Genomic DNA, 21,432 nt, shown 5'->3' with positions numbered 1-21,432 from the left:
TGGTTGTTTTGTTCAGAGACTTTGTGCAGCAAGCCATCCAGATAAAAGAGGGTGAGTAATATGCACAGATGTATCGATGTACACTTAGCTTGCATTGTCTTCTTCAAAAAAATATTAGTTCTCTCCACATCTCCATGCTAAAAGAAGAACTTTCAAGCAGGGCTTCTGAATCACCTCCTAGCAGAAGCTCTTCTTTATTTCTGAGCTTAGAAGGGTTCCAGGAGAGGCTAAATTCAGAAGAATATTTTCTAATTATTTTATGTCGGGGAAAGCGTTGCTAGTCAGCAGTGAATCGTAGGAAGACGAAGGAGGAGAATCGGGGGGGGGGTACCAGTTGTCCATTGCTCTCAGCTTCCTCCAAGGCCCGCAGTGTCAATTCACTTCCAACGTTTTCCTTACCAACTAAATGGAATAACCTACTCAAGCCCCGAGATGCATGCAGATCAAAAGAGTAGGAGAAATTAATTCGATCTGCAATTTAAAGCAACTCCTTGTTTTGGGGAAAAAACAATTAGCAAATGGAGCAGCAGGGGAAAAGACAGGACAGAGAAGCCAGCTCTTCAGAGAAGGAAAAAGTTTATTGCGCAAGTTCAGAAGCAAAGGCCTGAACAATGAGTGACAGGCAGGAAATTCCTTATATAGTTTATCGCTTTCAGTTAAAGCCATCTGCTATTTTTGGATACACCCCTCAAGATTTGCCCTTGAGTTACAGCAATATTATGCCTACAGGAAGTTATAATACATATGTCAGCTAGCAGTCAAACATAGCATATAATTTGAGGAACTAAAATGTGTCTTCCAGACAGATTTACAGTCAAGCCAGCAGATACATTAAAATAGAGACTTTTGCTTCAGCAGTTTTCATGTGCTTCTAACCCATGTCTAACCGCACCATGTTCTAAAAGCAAACCTTTGCAATTCTATATATGAACAGTTAAAGCTTAATATCAGGAAACCCTAATTTGGTTCAGGCTTGGGGCCTACTTTGGTTCAGCCTGCCACCTCAATGGAAACAAGGTTTCCATTTCCTTGGGAAAAGATTGTATTCCAGGGATGGGCAACTGTGCCAAAGTTGCAGCCTATAGACTTCAACTCCCAGAATACTTGTATCTTCAGTCCTGGGAGATGAAGTCCACAAGTTGTAAAGTTTCCATAGCTTCCCACCCCTGTTGTATTCTCCTGTTTGAAAAAGCCTAGTTAAGCAGATGCAAAGAACAAACAAGACGCTATTGGTAGATTTTGTGTCATTAATCTAAAACTACAGAAGTTTGGGGATTGAATTGGAAGAGAAGAGCAGGAGAAAGGTATGGTTCCTTCTTTATGACAAGCGGAGATTAACACCGAGATGAATGCTAGGCCAACAATGAAGCAATAAGCAATACCCCAATCAAGGAAAAGAAGCTAACAGGGGGAAAAAATAGCTCAATCAAGGAACATCCAAGAACACTTCCACCATCAACAGGGCAAGCCCTAGTGTATAAACAGAGAGGAAAACCCCTCCCTTCTAAACCTGATGATGTTCCCTAGTTGGGTCATGGAACATCTGCAAGAAAACAACCAAGCTCAGAGAAGTCCCAAAGGTGCTTTTTTTTTCCAAGAGGCAACTGGACTTTCTGGTTGTTCATTGAAGACATTTCACTTCTCCTCCAAGGATGGGAAGGATTTATACTCCTTGAAGACAGCTGGTAACTTGCATTCTTTTATGGAGTCATTGAGGCCACCTGGAGGTTTGTCTGTGTCTTCAGAATCATGCGAGTGGTGCAAATGGGTGTGGAGCCTTCTTGGAACTGTTGTCCAGCTGTCTGCAAGGAGTATAAGTCCTTCCATTCCCCACCCTCCAGTCAGAGCTGAAGAAGCTTCTTGGATGAGAAGCGAAACATCTTCAAAGAAAAAAACCAGAAAGTCCAGTTGCCTTGAAAAAAAAGCACCTTTGGGCTGGAGGACTGAGAAGCTCCATCGATATCAAGCTCAGAGAACATCAAGGACCCCATAGAGGAAGCTTTTCCTACATCGGCATACAGATCAAAATATAGCATTCAGATGATCTCATACAAAATTTAGGAGCCCTGCCTAACAATGCCAGCTCACTGCTCAAATGGGTTTCATTTTGCATATCTGGAATCCTCCCAGCTTTATAATTTCTAGAGGGCTAACTGGCTATCATCAAAAGAGAGAAATTCATTTTGGCCCCGTCGTAATTTCATCTCGGTCTCCTTATTCTGGCTCTCTCTTCTCTTGGCCTCTTTCATCTGGGTTACTAATGGCAGGAGTTGAAACGCAGAGAGCAAAAAGAAAGTGCAGCAAACCTCACACTAAGTTTAAAATAGGAGAGTCCACTCCAGACAGGTGTTTAACCGTGGAAAGCACTAAGTGAGCAAGAGCCAGGCGCCTTAATTTATCTTAGGGAGCTACTCTGAAATTGGAGCAGGAAACTCATTTAGGCAGTACTTCCTTATTAAAGAGAAGACGGACAGTACGTTTGTGATAAATGAGCCTGATGCAGGGAAGTGAGGTTCTGTGCTTTGATCCTGGCCATTAAAAAAAAGGCCCTCCTTATTCAAGAAAATGCCTTGATAGAACCATCAAATTAATGGAGGGCCCGGGAAAAGGCCGGGGCCACCAAGGGCTTGGCAGACAGCATCGCTAAGAGCCTTGATGCCTCTCAATGATCAAATCCCCAAAGGCCTAATTAGCGGATTCTAGAAGGAAGCAGGTTGCTTCCCATGAATTGGCCTTTGTTCATGGTTAACTCTTCCCTACCCAAAGCAAACAACCTGATAACTTAGAAGGTGCCCTGATGTTATAGGATCACAGGGGTGAAAGAGACCTTGGAGGTCTTCTAGCCCAACCCCCTGGCTAAGGCAGGAGTCCTTAGGCCATCCAGGAAAAAATCATTTTCTTGAAAACCTCCAGCAATGGAGGCTCCACACCTCCTGGGAAACAAGCTACCGTATTTTTCGGACTATAAGACGCACCGGTGTATCCATCAGGCGCCTGGGGCTGCCCTTGAAGAGCACCCAGAAGCTTCAACTGGTCCAGGATGCTGGCCGGGTTATCATGGGGGCACCCAGGTGCTCCCATGTTACACCCCTTTTAGGCGGCCTGCACTGGTTGCCGGTTGTCTTCCGGGTGCAATTCAAGGTACTAATTATGACCTTTAAAGCGCTCCATGGCTTAGGCCCAGGGTACCTGCGAGACCACGTACTGCCACCAGTAGCCTCCCATCGGCCAGTGTGATCCCACAGAGTTGGCCTCCTCAGGGTACCGTTGGCCAGACAGTGTCGGCTAGTGACCCCCAGGGGGAGAGCCTTCTCTGTGGGAGCGCCCCCGGAGCTTCGTATAATCCCCGACCTCCGGTCCTTCCGACGCGCCTAAAAAGTTGGATTTCCCGGGATCCTTCTGAGGTTGCATCACCTTTTCCATAGACAACGATCTGGCCACGTCTCCCTCTCTCCCATCCTACACCATAGCTCTTCATTCCCCCTTCCCATCAAGCCAGGTCTCCAGTTACCCAGGCATTGGCCTTGTGACTATTCTCCTGCAAGGAGGACATCTGGCTAATGGGCCAAAAGTTGTCATTATGATTATTGTTGCTGCCGCCGCTGCTATCATTATCACTAAATTATTGTTATCATTAGCAGCAGCAGAAATAATTGGCTTAGGGGGTTGCCAAGTACCCAGCAGTCAGACTGTCTGAAAAGCAAAATGAAGCATGCTTCGACCCCCCTGACAAAGAGAGAGAGAGAGAGAGAGAGAGAGAGAGAGAGAGAGAGACAGACAGACAGACAGACAGACAGACAGACAGACAGACAGACAGACAGACAGAAACAGAGGGAGAAACAGAGAGAGAGAGAGAGGGAGAGAGAGAGAGAGAAAGGGAGAGAGGGAGGGAGAGAGGTAGAGGGAGAGAGGAGGGAGAGAGAGGGGGAGAGAGTCAGAGGGGGGAAAGAGAGGGGGAAGAGAGATACAGAGAGGGAGAGAGAGGGGGAGAGATAGAGACAGAGATGGGGAAAAGAGGGGGAGAGAGAGACAGAGAGAGAGAGTCAGAGAGGGGGAGAGAGAGGGAGAGATACAGAGAGGGAGAGAAAGGGGGGAGAGAGAGACAGAGAGGGAGAGAGAGGGGGAGAGAGGGGAGAGAGAGAGACAGATGGGGGAAGAGAGAGAGACAGAGAGGGAGAGAGTCAGAGAGGGGGAGAGAGAGGGAGAGATACAGAGAGGGAGAGAGAGGGAGAGAGTCAGAGCAGGGAGAGACAGAGAGGAGGAGAGAGAGACAGAAGGGGAGAGAGACAGAGAGGGAGCGAGAGGGACAGAGATGGGGAGAGAGAGAGAGGGAGAGAGGCAGAGAGGGAGAGGGGGAGAGGGGGAGAGAGAGACAGAGAGGGAGAGAGACAGAGAGGGAGGAAGAGGGAGAGAGACAGAGAGACGGGTGAGAGGGGGAGAGAGAGGGGAGAGGGAGGGAGGGAGAGAGAGAGACAGAGGGAGAGAGAGGAGGGAGAGACAGAGAGGAGGAGAGAGAGAGACAGAAGGGGAAAGAGACAGAGGGAGCAAAAGGGACAGAGAAGGAGAGAGACAGAGAGGGAGAGAGAGGGGGGAGAGAGAGGGAGGGAGGGAGAGAGAGAGAGACAGAGCGATTTCTTTTTTATTGCAACTAGAAATCAGCATCCAGCCACAGGCTGCCAGCATGCCTTGAGGATATCATCAGGATAGGCAATTTCCCAGGCCTTAGATTGCACTGCAGTGGGCTCACCAGATGCTCTTGCCGTTCTTCACTGTTCCTGCCTGCCTTGTTGGTTCACTTCCTTTCATTCTCGCTCTCAGCAGTTAGCCGTGTCCTACTGAGGAGGCAGAAAGGTTGGCCCACTCCTACTCTGGCTCCTCTGTATACTGAGCAGGATTATGCCTAGCTCAATATTGTTTGTGCCTCTCTGAATCCTCCTGGCACAAAGGAGAAGGCTCCCACTGATGCAAAAGTGCAGAAGTCTAAACAACAGAAAGCTAGGCTGCGTTTGCTGAGGCTCATTATATAAGCCTCCTCCCAAAAGGGGGCAGAGCCAGTGACCAGCCGTGAGAGATATGAGACCCAGTTTGCTGTAATGGTTAAGGTGTTGGGTTAAAAAGCAGGAGACTGTGAGTTCTAATTCCGCCTTAGGCCCAAAAGCTGGCTAGGTGACTTTGGGTCAATCACTAGGAGACTGTGAGTTCTAGTCTCGCCTTAGGCCTAAAAGCTGGCTAGGTGACTTTGGGTGAATCACCAGGAGACTGTGAGTTCTAGTCTTGCCTTAGGCCCAAAAGCTGGCTAGGTGACTTTGGGCCAATCACCAGGAGACTGTGAGTTCTAGACTCACCTTAGGCCCTAAAGCTGGCTAGGTGACTTTGGGCCAATCACCAGGAGACTGTGAGTTCTAGTCTCGCCTTAGGCCTAAAAGCTGGCTAGGTGACTTTGGGCCAATCACCAGGAGACTGTGAGTTCTAGACTCGCCTTAGGCCTAAAAGCTGGCTAGGTGACTTTGGGCCAATCACCAGGAGACTGTGAGTTCTAGTCTAGCCTTAGGCCTAAAAGCTGGCTAGGTGACTTTGGGCCAATCACCAGGAGACTGGGAGTTCTAGTCTCGCCTTAGGCTTAAAAGCTGGCTAGGTGACTTTGGGTCAATCACTAGGAGACTGTGAGTTCTAATCCCGCCTTAGGCCCTAAAGCTGGCTAGGTGACTTTAGGCCAATCACTAGGAGACTGTGAGTTCTAGACTCGCCTTAGGCCCTAAAGCTGGCTAGGTGACTTTGGGCCAATCACCAGGAGACTGTGAGTTCTAGTCTCGCCTTAGACCTAAAAGCTGGCTAGGTGACTTTGGGTCAATCACCAGGAGACTGTGAGTTCTAGTCTCGCCTTAGGCCTAAAAGCTGGCTAGGTGACTTTGGGCCAATCACCAGGAGACTGTGAGTTCTAGACTCGCCTTAGGCCTAAAAGCTGGCTAGGTGACTTTGGGCCAATCACCAGGAGACTGTGAGTTCTACTCTAGCCTTAGGCCTAAAAGCTGGCTAGGTGACTTTGGGCCAATCACCAGGAGACTGGGAGTTCTAGTCTCGCCTTAGGCTTAAAAGCTGGCCAGGTGACTTTGGGCCAATCACCAGGAGACTGAGCGTTTTAGTCCAGCCTTAGGCAGGAAATGGAGCTGGGCACTTTGGGCCAATCACCAGAAGACTGGGAGTTCTAGTCCTGCCTTAGGCATGAAAGCTGGTTGGGTGGCTTTGGGCCAATCATCAGGCAACAGTGAATTTTAAGTCTGCCTTAGGCAGGAGCTGGAGCTAGGTGACTTTGGGCCAATCACCAGGAGACTGGGAGTTCTAGTCCTGCCTTAAGCCCTAGCTGAATGTCTTTGGGCCAGTCCCTCTCATTCATATCAACCCACCTCACAGGGTGGTTGTTGCAAGGGAAAAGAGGAGGAAGAAGGAATGTTATGCATGTTTGCTATCGTGAGTTACTTATAAAATAATAAAGGTGTATAAAAATCAGATAAATAAATACATAACCGAGCAAGCAAGTTCTGGAGCTTAAGTGACGAAGAAGATGCTGTATTAATCAGTAAAGCTTAAGGCAGTCATTTTGCCTCTTAAGCCCTCAGATATCCAAAGGCTCTAAGGCATTCGTCCCAGGGGTGGGTTGCTGGCCAGCGTTACTGCCAGTTCGGTGCATATACCCGCCTGGCGCATGCTCTGTGCATGCTTGCAGTGGCCTGTAAATAGTTCTGCGCATGTGCAGAACATTAAAAAAATGCCAAAAAATCATGCTGCGGTGAACGGGGAACCGATTCAGAGGCGTGGCCAGCCTGAATCACTGCCGCTTCTGCGACCAAGAACAGAATGCCAACATTCATAAGAGCCGAGGTGGCACAGTGGTTAGAGTGCAGTACTGCAGGCCACTTCAGCTGACTGCTGTCTGCAGTTTGGCCGTTCTAATCTCACCGGCTCAAGGTTGACTCAGCCTTCCATCCTTCCGAGGTGGGTAAAATGAGGACCCAGACTGTGGGGGCAATATGCTGACTCTGTAAACCGCTTAGAGAGGGCTGAAAGCACTATGAAGCGGTATATAAGTCTAACTGCTATTGCTATTGCTATTGCTATTGCTATTCCACTATCTGTTCGCCCGAACCAGTGCAAAGTGGTAGAAACCCACCTCTGATTAGTCCCACTCCCACTAAAGAGATGGAGGCAGAAAAACAATTTTGATAGTCTATTTTGGAGAAATGCACAGGTAAATAACTTGTGGGTCTCATGTCCTCCTGAGCGACTTTATCATTGTAAGACTCAATTCCCAAACTGATAAAGATTTGGGAGACTATTACATAAACAGCCTATTTCAAGCTTTCTCATTATCACTTAAGAGCTCTGTTTTTTCACCAGACCATAGGACGTAAATCAGAAAGGCTGGTTCTAATGTACCCAGGATAGACTGGTCTCTAAGTGAGAAATAGTTGCGTTGCGCCATCCCATCCATCGCAATAAATCTGCAAATGTGGACAGCCTGAAAACCGAGATATATTTGCTTCGTTTGGTAACAGGAAGTTTTGTGATAAGTTTTTATTTTATTTTAAACACATAAGCACATCAACAAAAACAAACACATAACTTAAAAATAACATAGGAACAATAAGTTCCATCGTATATCATACCGCAGTTCCGAATCGGTTTCTTTGCAGTTAGTGTTTTTCCTACTATACATTTCTATCTTTCACTCATAATCTCCTTATTCGTTATGCATTTTTATGTACATTTCTTTATTTATTTAAACTTAGCTACTTATGACCAAATATTATTTACCTATATTATGCTTTATATTTTTACTGTCATTTATTCTCTTACATACAGATTATAGATATACATTCACATAATTATTCTTTTTCTTTGCCATTCTTATATTATTATTATTCCATTTGGAAGGTTATAAGGTATAGTTTAAAATGCTTTGTTTACCATCCTTCGCACCTGCTAAGACACCACCTCGTTTTCCCTTTCTTTTCTTTTCTCTTTCCCTTCCTTCTCTACTTCCTTCCTTCCTCGTCTCCGTCCCATTCTTCCTTCCCTTACCTCTTCCCTACTCCTACCCTTTTTCTTCTCCTTCCTACCTTCTGTCCTACTCTTTCTTTCTCTTCTTCCCTCCTCTTCTTCTTTTTCTCTCCCTTCTACCTACCTTCCCTTACCTCTTTCTTCTTCCCTTACCTCTCCTGGTAACAGGAAGTTTTATTTGTGTGTGGAACCCTGGTTATGAAGAGAAGTTCCCAGTTTCCCCCAAAATAAGCCCTCCCCAGATAATAAGCCCAATCGGGCTTTTGAGCGCATGTGCTAAAATAATCCCTCCCCCCAAAATAAGCCTTCCCCCAAAATATTGCAACACAGCAGCAGCCATGAGGTCACCACGCAAGCTGCCTCCTGCACGTAAAAAATAATAAGAGCTCCCTTAAAATAAGGCCAAGGGCTTATTTTGGGGGGGATTCCCTGAAAATAAGACAGGGTCTTATTTTCAGGAAAACATGGTAGGGGATTTTAAAAGGCCATGTGTGCCGTGGAACAGGTCTCTGCTTGAGAGGCAGAGCCTAATGAGAACAGTCTATATAACACATATATGAAACAAAACAATTAACCAGTGGACCAACTATATAACTAGATATAGTTATACACTAACTATATAACAAATATATGGAATAGAACAAGTAACCAGTGGAACGACTTGCCTCCAGAAGCTGTGAATGCTCCAACACTGGAAGTTTTTAAGAAGATGTTGGAGAACCATTTGTCTGAAGTGGTGTAGGGTTTCCTGCCTGAGCAGGGGGTTGGACTAGATGACCTCCAAGGTTCCTTCCAACTCTGTTATTATGTTCTATATATCTGTCCTTTACTATGGATGACTTGCTTCGCCCATGTTTGTGAAGAGGAATGGGGGATTACTCTGACAGGGGAGGCGATGCAGAAGAATTGAGCTCTAATCTTGAGAAGGAAATGGAAATAGTAGGGTGGTCGTTCAGCCCCGGGGAAACCAGAAAGAACGAAGAAGAGGTCAACCTAGGCTTGATGAGGTTAAGAGGGGGATAAGCAATGGCTTGGGCCCATTTGCACGATTCTCTTACTACCGTGTTTTACATTTGTTCCTCATTTGTTCCTTTTCTATTTCGAGATTGCTTCCCAACAAACCCTCGCGGGTAAAATTCAAGGCGCCACGATTCCATGGCAGCAGCGTGCCGTGTGCTGCTGTGATTCATTTAGAAGGGAGCATATTATGGGATGCACTGACAGTTCTGACCCAACGACAGCAATTTTTCGATACGCAGAGTGCGATATTGCAGCGTGGAGGGAGCGGAGCGCATCCAGTAGCAATTCCTTTTCTCCATGACTAGGTAATTTCACACACATCAGCTCAATAAAAAACCAGAAATCAACCGAGAGGGCTCGGCACAACTATTCCATTCATTTATGAAGGCTTGCAGGGCCGCGGATTCACTCAGTTGTAAACAAGGAATGAGACAATTGGAATATTTGCAGTGACAGGGACTTCTTAATCCCTCGCAGGCTCATTTTGCGCCCCGACAGTATCATATTCAAGAGGCAGAATTGGCTTATTTGTCGAGAATTTGGTCAAGCTGGAATGGTCCGCAGAATTATCTCGTTTTTCTTTCAATTGCTTCTCTTGTTTCTTTATATTTTTTATTATATACAATACAAAACAGAGAAGAAAAAATAGGAAATTAAAGTAAGGGAAGGGAGTGTGGAAAAGAGGGTGAGAGATACAAGGAAAAAAAGAGCGAGAGAGAAAGAAAGAAAGAAAGAAAGAGAGAGAGAGAGAGAGAGAAAGAAAGAAAGAAAGAAAGAAAGAAAGAAAGAAAGAAAGAAAGAAAGAAAGAAAGTCAGTCCAGGATCTACATTCAAGGCTTCTGGATATTTGTTAATTTCAAATGGAGCTAGGAAGGGGCATTTACAAGGACAACAAAGAGGCACCTGAAAACCAGTGGTGGGAATTATTATTTTTACTACCAGTTCTATGGGTGTGGCTTTGTGGGCATGGTGTGGCTTTGTGGGTGTGGCAGGAGAAGTTTATGGCAAAATCTCCATTCCCTCCCCACCTGCTTTCCAGCTCCATTCTCCCGTTCAGGGCAACAAAAGATCGGCTGGGAGGCAGCAGGAGCGTGGCCAGCCTATTTGCCAGTTCTCCAGACTACTCAAAATTTCCGCTACCGTTTCTCCAGAACCGGTCAGAACTGGCTAAATACCATCTCTGCTGAAAAACCCAACAAGGAGCTTTTATGGCATTCTTCTGTTATTGAAACAATGGTGTTCGACTTCTTCATTTGTTATCTCCATTTCCCAAGCTGGGAAGTGCATTTTCGGGGATAAATTGCATAAGCTGCCAATTATTGGTTTGGGAGAAATGATGAATGGAGGCAGCCGGCAAATTTAGAAGCATGTGAAGATTAGAGATTGTCCCGTTTACTCTTAACAAGGTCTTAAGGGGAACTAAACCAGTACGATTTATATACTCTAGAGCAAGGGAGGAAAACGCAGCCTACGCCAGCTTGGGGTAGGTTTTTTTGAGCTTCTACTCTGTGCATTCCTCCAATGCCGCTATAACTAAATATAAACAGATCATTATAAATAAGCAGAAATGAAGTAAAAAAATAAAAAGAGGAAGCCTGGTTGAAAATATTCGCACACTAAAGGGACTAAGAGACCAGTCGGCATTCCAGCTGAAGAGGTATAAAAACCGTTTTGATCATTTTACTTGTTTATTCGATGCATTTCCACTTTCTTGGCTTTTATGCCGATTAGTGCGATAGATTTGGGACGGTTACAGATGGATCCCATAAAATGACAAACGCCACTCTAATGTGACATTTGGAAAGGGAACCCAGCGCCTTGCTGTACATCAAACGGATATTATCTTGGAGTATATCTCTAATAACCAAGAAATGGGATAGATTAATTTGGAGCTTGAATTCATCTTGCAGCTGTACTTGGAGCTTAATCACCCAAGAGCTTGCATAGTTAAACAACTGCTTCTCTCCACCCTTCAACAATCAATCAAGGTGGGGGAATACCATCTCTGTCAGATGGTAGAAGTTAGCTGTTGGGTCGCCCTGTGATGGGAAGATGGGCTGTGTCAGTGGCAGGATTCAAATAATTTACCAACCGGTTTTCTGCCCTAATGACCAGCTGGGTAGGTGTGGCTCAGTGGTTGTGTGACTGGGTGGGCATGGCTATGGGTGGTCTGCTGCCGGCATTACTGTTGGTTCGGCACGCAAAAAGCATTTTTACATGCTTCCAAACCGCTAGGTTGGCAGAAGCTGGGACAAATAACAGGAGTTCACTCCGTTATGTGGCACAGGGATTCGAACCGCCAAACTGCCGACCTTTCTGATCGACAAGCCCAGCATCTTAGCCACTGAGCCACCGTGTCCCTTCCTTATGTAGGTAGGAGATTCAAAACAGGGACATTGTAAATAGTGCTATTATTATAACCATCCCTCATGAGTTTTATTTATTTGCTTCGCCTTGATTTATATACCCCACAAGTCTGCTCATATACTGTGCTGGGAGAATTGCTCAATTATTTAACATGGCAAACCAAATATGGTTTAATCAGCTCTTTACATCTATCATAGAGTCTCATAAGTATGCACACCTCATTCATCATGGAATCTCAAAAGCCAGTGTATGAGCTGAGGTTTTATAAGGCGGCTTTGTTCCTGGACTCTGCAACTTCGCGGGGGGAAATGAGGGCACTGAAACTTTGCAAGACTCCTGGTACATAAAAAATGGGAGGGGGGGTAGATTCTGTCTCTCTCTCTCCCCCCCCCAAACATGACCAGGTTATGCCAGACTACAGGAACCATTTGCAATTTGAGGTGAACCTCCTTTGAATGATGCGGGAGTAGGAATGAATTCCCAGAGGAAAATGTGCAGACTACAGGAACCATTTGCAATTACTCAGGTGACCCTGAGGACACAGATCAACCTCCAAGTGGCCTCAACGACCCTCTAAAAAGATGCAAATGACCAGCTGTCTGCAAGGAATATAAGTCCTTCCATTCCCCACTGTCCTATCAGAGCTGAAGAAGCTTCTTCAGCAAAACATCTTCAAAAGAAAACCAAGAAAGTCCAGTTGTCTCCTGAAAAAGCACCTTTGGGACAACCATGATCTGGATGATGACTGAGAATCTCCGTAGACATTGCCACCGGTTTCACCATTCAGTTTTTGGAACATCATATGGGCGAATTATCAAGCAAATTGAAGAAGAACAAAAAAATGACAATAATCAATTCCAGCGGTAATAAAAGGACCGAGCTAAGCATTCTGCTTCGCTAAGATTCACGCAGCCCATAATTTCAGAAATAGCGTGTCAGCAAAGGAGAGGGGGGAAAGGGCTGCTCGATTCATCTGCAATTACTCCCCCCCTCTCCAACATATGAATACATATTTATTAGTTTTTATGCAAATAAACACGGGGAGCTAAAGAGTGGAAATATATGAACCTAATAATCGATCCCCCGGATGGATGGAAGCTCCACAAATAGGACAATAGAACATCTCAACCGCTTTGTGTCAAGCGCCTTACTTTAATATCACCCTCGTCCCGAGCTAAGGAAACAATTTAGTTGCTCAAAAGGAGGGGGGGGAAAGTAGTGAAATGAGGAATGGAAGGATAGCAATATAGCAAGGCCTGCCCTGTTCAAAGACCGCTTTGGCAGAGAGCAAGTGGGGATAGAATGAAAATTCCTAGGATTGTGATGCTGAACCTATGATACACCGAGCCATATTGAGCAGCATGCCAGCTGTCAACTATGGCATGCTGATTTTTCACATTTCTGGGGGGCCAGGAGAGGCCATTTTCGCCCTCCGCAGGCTTCAGGAAAGCCTCCAGAGGCTGGAGTTGGCAAAAAAAAACGCCCCCAACGGGCAAACCGGAAGTTTGGAAACAACTTCCAGAGGGCCTCTAGGGGAGTGGTGGCTGTTTTGGCCCTCCCTAAGCTTCAGGAGAACCTCTAGCGCCTGGGGAGGGGTTGCACAGTTGGGCCAGGAGATTGAGTGGGCACGCTTGCACACATGCAATTTTGGCACGCCATAAGGGAAAGGTTCGCCATCACTGTCCTAGGATAAGATCATAGGAATGGAGGGGACCTTGGAGCCGGGGTGAAATGCTCCGAAGTCTGCTACCAGTTCGCTTTGTTACTAGTTCTCTTTGCCGCGCGCACTGCAGGCGCTACCTTGCAGCGTTGAAACAGGAGAATTAAGAAAGCTTTTCTGAGCCTGCAAAGGCAAGGAGAACAGCAAGGGGGCAGGAAACAGCTGGGCCATGCAATTTAGATTCACTGGAAAGTAGGATTCCCTGCGAAATATAAATCGCATGGCACAGCTGATCATTGGAACTACCGGTTTGCCCAAACCAGTAGTAAAAAAAATGCTACCACTTCAGCCGAACCTGTAGTTCTGATGCTCAGCTGTGCAACAATCACACAGCACAACTGATTGTTACACAGCTGATTGTTCCACAGCTGATTGTTGCACAGCTGATCGTCGGAACCAAACTGGTAGTTTAAAAAAATGCTAACGGTTCGCCCAAACCGGTAACATTTTTTTTTATTACTGGTTCCAGCGAACAGGTCCGAACCGGTAGCATTTCACCCCTGCCTTGGAGGTTTTCTAGTCCAACTTTCTCTACTCAAGGCAGGTGACCTTATACCAGTGATGGGCAACCTTTTTGGCATGGTGTGTCAAAAATCGGCAAAAAATCGAGCATAACTCGCATTGTGTGTCACTTCGACAAAAACATAAGACTCTCTGTGCCGGCCTGACTGGAGAGAGGCGCGCACTGTTCCCGCGCTCCTCTCCTGTGGGTCCTCCCTCGCCGCGCTGATGACGTGTGTGCGCACGGCACGCACGCCTTACCAGCAGCCCCTGCGCTCAGAAAGGGGCGGCGGCGATACAGTAAGTGAGTGTGGGCGGGGGAGATCACACGTCCCCCCCCGTTCCTCCAGCACAGATTCTTTCATCCTCGGCGGCCGTGCAGGAGCCGAGGATGAATCGCATGAAATCCTGTGCGTGTCACCCCAAATGGCTACGCGTGTCAGCACTGACACGCGTGTCATAGGTTCGCCATCACTGCTACCATTCTGGACAATGGCTATTCAGTTTATTCTTGAAAACCTCCAGCAATGGAGCAGTTACAACTCTAGGAGGCAAACTGTTCCATTGATTAATTATTCTCACTGTTGGGAAATTGCTCTTTAATTCTAAGTGGATGCCCCTTTAAAAAACTTCCACCTACTGCTTGTCATCTTGCCCTCAAGTGCTCAAGAGAACAGGTCAACCCTCTCTTCTCTGTCCAGTACCCCTCAAGTACTGGAAGACAGCCGTCATGAACGAAGCTAGACCTACCTAATTCCCTTAACCGTTCATCACATAGTTTAAGCTCTAGACCACTTTGTTTGACATGATGGATACATGATGGTAGAAGCAGCTTGCTGTGAAAATAGTGGGGTTCTTGGTTTGGACAGCCACACCATTTTTCTACTGCAGTGGGATGGATCTGTTGTGGCCCGCCAGCATCCAGCAGAGCTGGCAGCAGATTCAAACAGTGAGGAGGTTGGGGAGGAACATGGGCCAGTCCTGGAGTCTGGGGAAGTCTCGGGCCAGGGCTCTACGTGGGAGGCGGAGCGGGGGCCAGAGCTGTATGCCAGTTATCAGCTGCCTTCAGAATCAGACATCAGTGAGGCAGACGAACAGCTGGAGCCTGTTCCCAGTGTGCGCATGCACAGAGTTGCCAGGCGAATGGAACAGCTAAAGAACAGGAGTCGACTTGTGGACAATGAATGGCCTCTCCCAGAGGAAATAAAAGAGGAGCAAAAGGGGAGTGGAGTTTGCAGGAGACAATTAGTTCGCCTAATTGGTTTGTGACTCTCTGAGACTCCTTGCCAAGTTTTGCAGATCTCGGCCTGGCAGCTCTCCAAGCCAGATAAGGTCTGTGATTGTAAATCCTCCCTCAAAAGACTTTGCTGGATGTGAATGAGCAGAATTAACATTAAGTAAATAAAAGGGGTTTTTGTCGGGACAAGGAGTTTGCTTAATGCTCTTGGGAACCCTAGGTCAGAACAAGTTCTAGACATTGTCTAAAACTAAGCAAGGTTTTTTTAAAAAAATCTTTTTCTTTGCTGAACAAACCCCAACTGGCTTCAATCACATCAAGCACTATTCCATGATCCATGATTTATAAACCTCAAAAGACAAGTACAGACTACACTCTTAAGCTAAAAGTAAGGTACATTTGGAGTTAGCATATTGCGAGCCACACATGTTTAGAGAGAACTCACTAATCTCAGGGCAAAATAGAGCTAATTAACTGAAACCCCATTGATTACAAGAGGTCACCTCTAAACATGAATAAATCTGGATACTACCCTACATTTGGATGAAAAACATGCCTTGGAGATACATGAATTCTTGGTAGGTGAGACGGATGAAGACAGCTGTTGGATTTACTGGAAATCAGAGTGTTAGGAATGTTTTCTCTTTCTCTAAATCAGAGAACTGTCTGATTGTTCCCCTCTTGAAATAGAATAGAATAGAATAGAATAACAGTTGGAAGGGACCTTGGACGTCTTCTAGTCCAATCCCCTGCTTAGGCAGTAAACCCTACACCACTTCAGTCAAATGAATATCCAGCATCTTCTTAAAGACTTCCAGTGTTGGGGCATTCACAACTTCTGGAGGCAAGTTGTTCCACTGGTTAATTGTTCTAACAGTCAGGAAATTTCTCCTTAGTTCTAAGTTGCTTCTCTCCTTGATTAGTTTCCACCTGTTGCTTCCTGTCCTTCCCTCAGGTGCTTTGGAGAATAGCTTGACTCCCTCTTCTTTGTGGCAGCCTCTGAGATATTGGAAGACTGCTATCATGTTTCCCCTAGTCCTTCTTTTCATCAGACTAGACATACCCAGTTCCTGCAACCGTTCTTCATATGTTTTAGCCTCCAGTCCCCTCATCATCTTGGTTGCTCTTCTCTGCACTTTTTCTAGAGTCTCCACATCTTTTCTACATCGTGGCAACCAAAACTGAATGCAGTCATCCAAGTGTGGCCTTACCAAGGCATCATAAAGTGGTATTAACACTTCACCTGATCTTGATTCCATCCCTCTGTTTAAGCAGCCTAGAATTGTGTTGGCTTTTTTGGCGGCTGCTGCACACGGCTGGCTCATATTTAAATGGTTCTCTACTAGGACTCTAAGATCCCTCTCACAGTTACTACTATTGAGCAAGGTACCACATATACTGTGACCAAGACTAGTGAGTCACACACAAAATGACCAAGACTAGTGAGAAACACACCAATCATAGAATGTAAAGACTGAAAGAAGAGTTATTTCCAAACTATTTGAGCAGACATAATAATGTAGGTCTTGGGAGAAGGTGAAGAAATGTCTGCCTATCCTATTGGAAATGTTGATTTGTGTGTGTGTTTTTTTTAGAAAGAATTAGATGGAGTATCATCTGTTTCCAGTTGCTGAGAAGGCAGCTTGCAATGTCCACGTTAAAGAATATTCTCTTTGTCTCTGGAATTGGTTGTAAACGAGGCTCCCCTTCAAACAAAACCCCCCACAAATTCCAAAAAAAAACACACCCCAGACCAATTTGAACACAGCATGATTCCTAAATTAGCAAGGTCCTCGCTGAATTTTAAAAATGCTCACTGATGCACCATTAAAACGTGCAATAAGCTGATTTGCATTTCACAACATGCTTCTTGAAAGAGTATTAAACAATTAGGGTAAACCCACAGCCACAGCTGATTCTCATGGGGCCTCAAAGGCAATATTAACAGAAGTTGAAGGACCAGCAGTATGCAATCAAAGGATAACAGGTAGCAACAGTAAGCGAATGCTTGTTGGTGTTGCCATTTCAAGTGGGAAAGGGTTATTTGGATGGGGTTAGGATCCTACTTCTCCCCTCCCCCTCCCCAGAAAATCACTCAATTTGGGTACTGGTGTTTAACTGGCCAAGGGGGGGCTTCAGGAGGGCATCCATGACCTGGAGGACTGAAAATCTCTACATACTTTTAGCTATATAATTTGGATAAACACCCTTGGAATGTTGTGGGATGGATTTCCAGAGGAAATGGATTTTCAGAGGAGGCAATTGCAGACTACAGGAACCATTTGCACTACTCAAGTGACCCTGAGGATACAGATAAACCTCCAAGTGGCCTCAATGACCCTCTAAAAGGATGCAAATGACCAGCTGTCTGCAAGGAATATCAATCCTTCCATTCCCCACTATCCTATCAGAGCTGAAGAAGCTTCTTGGGTGTGAAGTGAAATCTCTTCAAAGGGAAAAAAAAACAAGAAAGTCCACTTGTCTACTGAAAAAGCATCTTTGGGACAACCATGACCTGGATGACTGAGAATATCTGCAGACTTGTAGCTATAGAATTTGGGATGGTGTGGGAGTAGGAATGGCTTTCCAGAGGGGAAAAAATTGCAGACTACAAGAACCAGGAGCACCACTCAAGGTGATCCTGAGGACACAGATAAACCTCCAGGTGGCCTCAATGATCCTGCAAAAGGATGCAAATGACCAGCTGTCTGCAATGAATATACTGTAAATCCTTCCATTCCCCACTATCTAGTCAGAGATGAAGAAGCTTCTTGGATGAGAAGCAAAACAAAAACGTCCAGTTGCCTCCTAAAAAAGGACCTTTGGGACAACCAGGTCCTGGATGACCGAGAATCTCTACAGACTTTAAGGAGGGGTTAGGTTAGGTTGACCTTGAGATCTATCACAAATGTTTGCTTAATGGAGAAGGCGGTTCAAGAGACTCAACAAATAGAAGCTGGTGGAAATAGGACCTAGAAAGTTCTTTGATGGTTCACGGGGTTCTGAAATTACCAGCCATCTAATTTGTGGACCAGGAGTGGGGATGCTTCATTTTAGGTCATAGGGTGCAAAGCTGTGATCATCAATGTGGTGGTACCTAGAGTCATCTTCTATTATTGGGTGGGACTAACATTTCCAGATTCTTTTAGTGCAGATTGACGATGGAGGGAGGGGGTTATGGCAGTTCAGAGGCAAAATATTGTTTATCCCTGGCCCATGATAAGATCTGGTGTGACCCACAAGTCAGTAGAAGCTGTACTCTCCTGCTTTAATTGGAGGTGGCTACACTCTTCTTAAAGGATTCCTCCATCTGGACAATTGCAATGGTGAGATTGCAGTCTTTGAAATCTGTAGGCTGAATAGACCCAGAGCTCTCTGAGAATTCAGACTGAGAATTGTTCTCCAAAGCACCTAAAGGCAAGTCAAGAAGCAATGGATGAAAACCAGTCAAGGAAAGAACCAACCTAGGACTGTGATCTCTAGGCTGGAATACTGTAATGTGCTCTACATGGGGCTGCCCTTGAAGAGCATCCGAAGACTTCAGCTAGTCCAGAATGCGGCCGCGCGAGTGATCGTGGGCGCACCACGGTTCGCCCACATAACACCGATCCTCCGTGAGCTGCACTGGCTACCTGTTGATCTCCGGGTGCACTTCAAGGTCCTACTCACCACCTATAAAGCGCTCCATGGTAGTGGATCTGGCTATTTGAGAGACCGCCTTCTGCCAATTACCTCCCTGCGTCCCATCAGATCGCATAGAGTTGGCCTCCTCCGTATTCCATCCGCCAGTCAGTGCCGACTGGCGACTACTCGGAGGAGAGCCTTCTCTGTTGCGGCTCCGACACTATGGAACAATCTCCCCGTGGAGATTCGTACCCTCACCACCGTCCAGGCCTTCCGCACAGCCCTCAAGAACTGGCTAGCCCGTCAGGCCTGGGGATAATCTTATTTTCGCCCCTCCCGAATGCTGAGTGAATGTTGAGTTTTATTGTCTAATTTACTTTGTGCACATTTCTTTTTGGTATTGTCCTACACTCCCCTTCCTTTTTTGATTGTAAGCCGCCCTGAGTCCCCTCAGGGAAAAGGGCGGCCTATAAATAAATAAATCTAAATCTAAATCTAAATCTAGGACTAAGGAGAACTTTCCTGGCAGTGCGAATTGACAATTAATCAGTGGAAGGGCTTGCCTTCAGAAGTTGTGGGTGCTCCAACACTGGAGGTTTTCAAGAAGAGATTGGACAACCATTTGTCTGGTTCAGTGGTGGGATTCAAAACTTTTTATTACTGGTTCTGTGGGTGTGGCTTGGTGGGCATGGCTTGATGGGCATGGCAGGGAAGGATACTGCAAAGCCCCCATTCCCTCCCTACCCCATTAACCTGCTTTCCAGCTCCATTCTCCTGTGCAGGGCAACAAAAGAAAACTCAGCTGATCAGCTGGGACACCGATCAGCTGGGACACCGATCAGCTGGGACTTGGGGGGCAGGAAATAGATAGGGGCAGGGCCAGCCAGAGGTGGTATTTGCCAATTAGGGAACTACTAAAAATGTCCACTACCCGTTTGCCAGAACCAGTTAGAACCGGCTGAATATCACCTCTGGTCTAGTTGGACTAGAAGACTTCCAAGTTCTTTTCAACTTTGTTATTCTGTTAGCCTGAGAAAAGTACATAGTAAAGTCTGAATATATATAATTTCCCACCCACCCCCATACTTAATGGCAAGAGGAGATTGAATAGTGCAACTCCACAATTTGACTCCCACAATAGCTCTAATTCAAGATGTCTTCTGCCATTTGGGATATAAACATTATGTCACCTCGTTAGAAAGCTAACAGTTGAGCACCAAGGAGTTAGCCTACTTCCAAAGCATTTTTCTGTCTTAACGTAGCTTTCTGATAGATTGCACACCTCAACTGTTAATTGGTTAGGCTGTAGTAAAGCTGCTAGTCACAATGAATCAGCGTGGAAGCCTTTTTGTCAATTTGGGCAACGCCTCAAGCAGACGAGTGGAATTTTATGCATCTGGTGGCGCGATCTACACACACCAATAATTTGTGGAAGGATGCTGCTGTGTAAAAATTTACGAGATACTCTCGCCAGGTAAAATAAGCAGAGGGTAAAATTCTCCAGTGTGGTAAAAAAAGGAATAAATCAATCTGTAGATATGCATTTCACATTTAAACATTTGCTTCGTTGTGGCAACTCCCCGCCAAGAGAAAGCTGAGGTTTTTGTGATCCACTTCTCTATATAACAGATGACAATACTTAACTGACCTTGGCTGATTCCAGAAAAGCTAAGTAGGGTTGAATTTGATTTATACTTTGAAGGCAAACCATCACCAAAAATACCTCCCAAAACTTGAAGTGTAAATTAAACTGGGACACTAGGAATTCCAATGACAACCCACCGCTGCCCTGTTGCCAAGAAAACAAAATTAATGAATGAAGTTCTCATGACAGCTAAAGGCCGGAGCTTAATATCACCCACACACATTAATAAATCTAGACACTAAAGTGATAGCAAAACAAATAAAATGGTAATATCAACAGGAGTTGGTGGGCAACAGGGATTGAAATGGATGGAGTAATATTTTGCTGGAGAGGCTCAGCATCAACTCACCCCGGCCAGCTCAAGAGAGGGACAAGCAGAATGGCAGCTCACCCCAGCCTTGAGGACTTCTAACTTGAGAATAGCAATAGCAATTAGACTTATATACCACTTCATAGGGCTTTCAGCCCTCTCTGAGCGGTTTACAGAGTCAGCATATCTCCCCCACAGTCTGGGTCCTCATTTCACCCACCTCGGAAGGATGGAAGGCTGAGTCAACCCTGAGCCGGTGAGATTTGAACCGCCGAACTGCAGTTAGCAGTCAGCTGAAGTGGCTGCAGTACTGCACTCTAACCACTGCGCCACCTCGGCTCTTGAAAAGGTCCGAACCTAAAGCAAGACAGAGTCCACTGCAATTCACTTGTCCCTCTCTTGAGTTATCCTGTGTTGAGTTGTCCTGCGGTGAGTTGGCCAAAGAGAGTTGGCCAAGACAAGACAGCCAGGGTGAGACAACTGGGACAAATTGGCAAGGGTGAATTGTCCTATACCCCATCTATTGATGCTCTGTATGCAAACATCTGCTCCCTTGTAGGTGGCAGAAGGCTGCTGGCTCCTGAGTAACAGGGTGTGCAAGAATTCTGTCATTCTGGGAATTTGTTAACAAAGTTATTAAAAGTTTATTGCGAGGATACCTACAATATTTATGAGTACAGCAGGAAATTATATATAACTGCATCCTTGGCCTTGTGGAAGGCTCTTAAAACCAGACTCAGCTGTTTGGCTGGGGTTCTAATGGTTGTGCTCCATTCTCAATGGGGTTAGTGGATTAAGATAAGATTCTACCTCCACCCGGTTGTATATTGCTCCTCCCTAAGGTATCTTTCCTAATTTTAATGGCAATATAGTTTCATGTTTTATAGTGCCATTTTTAGCTTGTTGTAAGCCATCGAAGCATTCCTTGAGGGCAAATTGGATGGTATATA

Source organism: Thamnophis sirtalis, unplaced genomic scaffold (genome assembly GCF_051295495.1).
Source record: "Thamnophis sirtalis isolate CommonGarterSnake01/CBP01778 unplaced genomic scaffold, rThaSir2_p1.2 scaffold_2, whole genome shotgun sequence".
NCBI classification, from domain to species: domain Eukaryota; kingdom Metazoa; phylum Chordata; class Lepidosauria; order Squamata; family Natricidae; genus Thamnophis; species Thamnophis sirtalis.
The sequence above is the reverse complement of the archived record's forward strand: the minus strand, read 5'-3'. Positions refer to the sequence as shown.